The 4,519-nt window shown below is 45.9% G+C and overlaps 1 long non-coding RNA gene across 1 annotated transcript in view; it reads right to left on the bottom strand.

The window, feature by feature from the left end:
• LOC129383018 (uncharacterized) overlaps positions 1-421 on the bottom strand; it is a 1,503-nt gene extending 1,082 nt beyond the window's left edge. Inside the window, exons 1-2 of the long non-coding RNA XR_008610963.1 lie at positions 349-421; positions 1-35 (exon numbers count right to left, since the gene is read on the bottom strand). The exon at positions 1-35 is cut by the window's left edge and continues 41 nt beyond it. This is a non-coding gene — a long non-coding RNA (uncharacterized lncRNA). The remainder of the gene's footprint in view (positions 36-348) is intronic.
• Positions 422-4,519: the final 4,098 nt, after the last annotated feature.

Genomic DNA, 4,519 nt, shown 5'->3' with positions numbered 1-4,519 from the left:
CGACGCAGGGGTTTAGGACCATCAGGTGCACGTTCCTGCAATACGGCAGAAGAACGACATGAACGTGGGCTGTGAGTTCTCAAAGTGCCCGCTTATTTGAAGTAGTCCCACCGGCAACTGCTATAGCTTGCTCAAGTTTGCGAAGGTTATCAAAAAGCTAAATTTATGAAAAAAGTTAAGGCTAAGCGTAGAAACAGAAGCTGGATGAAAATCAAAAACCCAAAAGCTATACCTTGCGTTGAATCGTCTAAGCCGCACCATTGGTTTTCACGCACTCACTTGATGAGGAGACCACTGTTGATAGCAAACACATCTTCGGAAGATAAATACAAGACGATCAGCGCTCACCCCCTGAGCTTGGCGAGCTGCATGTCCTCCATGAGCCCCGGTATCGGGTACACGTTGGTACTGAGCAATAGGCGACCTGTGTCCAGCGTCCTCTTCATCGACTGCGGAGAGAAAATGGCACCCGAACGAGGCCGCGCTCAGTTGTACTGCTTGTAACTAACTAACTAACTAACTAACTAACTAACTAACTAACTAACTAACTAACTAACTAACTAACTAACTAACTAACCAGCTAACTAACTAACTAACTAACTAACTAACTAACTAACTACTGCGGAGACAAAATGGCACCCGAATGGGGCCGCGCTCAGTTGTACTATTTGTAACTAACTAACTAACTAACTACTGCGGAAAGAAAGTGGGGCCGAATGGGGCCGCGCCCAGTTGTACTATTTATAAGTAACTAGCTGACAAATTAATTAATTAATTGAGTGAATAGATGAACAAGCAAATAAATGAATAAACATTCAATAATTATTTCACATACTGCTAAACCGAACGATAGGGGTTGTTCGCATAGTGGTACAACGGGTATAAGAAATCGAAATAAATGAGAGTGACATAAATAGATGAGTAAAACTGGTCAAGGGAAACGTATCAACATGATAAGTAAACATACGTCATCGCAAAGAAGAAAAAAAAAGAAGCAGCAGGAACGCACGCAGCAGAAAATCCCCTCATAGCTGTAGATAACTTAGAATTTTGGGTCATGCAATCATGTTTTTCAGTTATACCTGTCATGGTTATTCCACTCAAACACTGTTCAAGTAAGGAAAGAGTACTCTTGGTATTGCAAGGGAGGCAATTCAAATATGTGCTGGCGCTGTGAAACACTTCCAGCAAAAATAAAAAGTGAATTAGCCAGTTCCACGCATTGGAAGCTGTCAAAACAGCGAAGCTGGTGGTAATTTTCTCAAGTCTGAACTCGTGTTTAGCGCGATTTTCGTGAAACTCTTTTGTCTAGTTGTCATCGTGTTGCTAGATTCGAGCTTCGTTTCCGGATTGCGCACACTCTTCAGTTGCGTTAGGTTGTGATCAAAGCCCAGTCTGTCACACACCTTGCAGCTGTGACCGCACTCACGGTCGAGGAATTCTCTCTTGAACCGTCGATTACCGAACCGTCTTGAACCGTCGATTCCTCCCGCGAAGCAGGAGGAGTCTCTCTGCCTCGACGTCTCTGCTCCGCCTCCTACTCCCGAATTTGAGGGTTAGCTTGCCTCTGCTGGCGCTTGGCTTGGGTCGCCTGCTACATTGCTCTTGAAAGTGGTGGTTGGCTTGCCTCCACCAGAGCTAGGCTTGCGCTTCCCGTTCTCTATCCTCGGTGGTAGCGGCTTCCCTCCGCTGGCGCTTCGCTTGCGCTTCTCGCTCTCAAAGCTCGTGGTTTGTGCGACGTCCGCGCTGCCGCTCCCGTGCGAGCTTCCGTTGCCGCTCGCGCCGAGAGGAATCCGTGGTACGGAAGGGCGCGCCGGCGAAACACCCGCTCCTATGCCTCCCTCCTCCCCCTTCCCCCGGCGCGCGCTCTGCCCCTCTGCGTGACACCGGACAACGGATGGCGAAGGCTCGATTTAGAACAGCTCCGCTGTTGAAAAAATTATTTTGTAACGCACATACCCCACATACAATGAGTCTGGATGCTGATAGTCTCACTATTTCAAGGTGTAAAAACAGCCGTCAGATATTTTTTTGTTTCTTTTAAGCTAGGACAAACAAAAGGTGTACAATTAGGTTAATGACCAGATTATTCTTCCGTATACTCCGTTCCATTTAGCAGGCAACGCTGTAGATGTTATTCAAGTATAGCGCGACCATAGAAGCCTCTATCCGTGTGCTTCGATGCGCAGACGTTCTTGATCCGCAACGTCTTCTACGGAATGGCTACACTTCATACATTACAGCTGCAGTTTGAGAACGCAATTTTACGTGAAATCACATATTACTGGTGCACATTTGTGCTTCTAGTGGGCTACGCGCTGTTGTAGTCGCGAGCGCAAGCAGTGCACTGTGACTGCCGGTCGCAGAAACGTAGTATGCAGATACTCCGATCGTTTGGCGTCAAATATGTTTACATCTGCGAGTAATATTTTGTGACGCCGAAGTACGAGACGTAATTTTTCGTAGAAATAGATTAGAACGTGCCTAATATCTTTCATATGCTACGTTTTTTTTTGGTCGCGGATTCGGGCAGCGAAAGAAGTCTTTCTATCCTTAGCGTTACGCGGTATTATAAACGGAGTACAAAATGTTTCGTTTCTTGGTGGCATGTCTTTCTCCACCTCGTCTAGCTTACGTGGTAGTGGCGCGAGCTTGGGCAACCGGCGCACTGGCCCATATAAAAAGCGTGACGGATTGATTAGTCCTTGACTGGTGTGACGGATTGGTTGCAACGGAGCATTTTCCCACTAGAAAGCTGGGCGTAGTGGTCAGAGAAGCACCGCTGACCCTATGAAAAGCCGTTTTGTTTCCTTTGTTCAGGGACCTGTGCTGCCATCCGACATCCAGGTGCACTTGTTCCCCGCCAAAGGAGGAGCTTTCAAATTGGCGGAATATGAGCTCCGCCAAAGCGCGTGCTCCTATTACAGTGTAACGCAGAAGAAAGTGAACTTATCACTTATGGGTACCTACGTAAGGAACATTGTGTTTTTAGACATTTCGTAGTGTTTACAATACTTCAAGGAATACGTAGAATTAATATCGGGGCGCTCAGTTCAATAGCCTTCCTGGAATATCGGCAATTTTCATGATCTTGAACGCTGACTAGTTAACTACCAATATTCGAAACACCATAAAATGTGGTTTTGTGGTTTTCTCGCAGCCAAAATAAAACATTCTATCTATGCGATAGAGTAACAACGAAATGGTACGCGCAGAACTAGCTTGGAAAGAACGAGGAAAAGTACTCGGAGCTTGACCTCGTTGTATCGCGGTTACCGTCGTACAGTGGCATATGACTCTATAATATCAACATCGTAACGATGCCGTAAGTACGGGAAACCTGACCGCGATCTGGAAAGCGAGAACACGAAATGTGTTAGTAGTGGCACTGAGGGATACCTGTGACGTCATGCATCGCTGTATGCGCGAGATATTGAGCAGTGAGCGTATGCTGTTGCTATTGGTCATGCAAGTTGGTGCTCAGTTGCTGTAACATTATGCGGTCAAGCTCGAGGCCGCGCTGTCGGCCCTGGTTTATGGCATCAAAAACAAAAAATAAAAAAAACCACATATCAGATTCACGCAGGAACTCCTGTGGTAGTTGTGTAAGTATGCATAAACAGTGTGCCACTTGCTCATTTCGACGCAGCCCGGTGTCATTACTAACGTTATCTAACTTGTTGCGACCAGTATTAACACTTATCAGCCCTCACCGATCGTTCGCTTATCATGTTAGGTAACGAACACGATAAGACAGGTTGAATTACGACAGTGTTCATTACGGCGAGCGGACCCATGAGCATTGACGTTAATTAAGGTGAAGTTAATTAGTCACAGTTAATTAAGATATAATTCATTAAGGCACTCAAGCCCTCGACCTTTGGTGGGAGTTGAATCCACGACTTTTTAATTTAATTAATGTGAATAAAGCTTAATTTAGCGAAGCTATTGCGAAACCACCATTACATTTGCTCAGGGGGATATGCAATGCTTTATTGATGATTAGGATGCTTGCTTTGAGCTGGTTGTTTATTGAAACGTAACTGTCCTGTGTGTTGTATCATCATCATCAGCCTGGTTACGCCTGGATTGCAGGGCAAAGGCTTCTCCCATACTTCTCCAACTACCCCGGTCATGTACTGATTCTGGCCATGTCGTCACTGCAAACTTCTTAATCTCCTCCGCCCACCTAACTTTCTGCCGCCCCCTGCTACGCTTCCCTTCCCTTGGAATCCAGGCGGTAACACTTATTGACTATCGTTTATTTTCCCTCCTCATTACATGTCCTGCCCAAGCCCATTTCTTTTTCTTGATTTCGACTAAGATGTCATTAACTCGCGTTTGTTCCCTCAACCAATCTGCTCTTTTCTTATTCCTTAACGTTACACCTATCATTCTTCTTTCCATAGCTCGTTGCGTCGTCCTCAATTTAAGTAGAACCCTTTTCGTAAGCCTCCAGGTTCCTGCCCCGTACGTGAGTACTGGCAAGACACAGCTGTCATACACTTTCCTCTTGAGG

Source organism: Dermacentor andersoni, chromosome 3 (assembly GCF_023375885.2).
Source record: "Dermacentor andersoni chromosome 3, qqDerAnde1_hic_scaffold, whole genome shotgun sequence".
Lineage (NCBI taxonomy): Eukaryota > Metazoa > Arthropoda > Arachnida > Ixodida > Ixodidae > Dermacentor > Dermacentor andersoni.
This window is presented reverse-complemented; position numbering and strand designations above follow the sequence as displayed.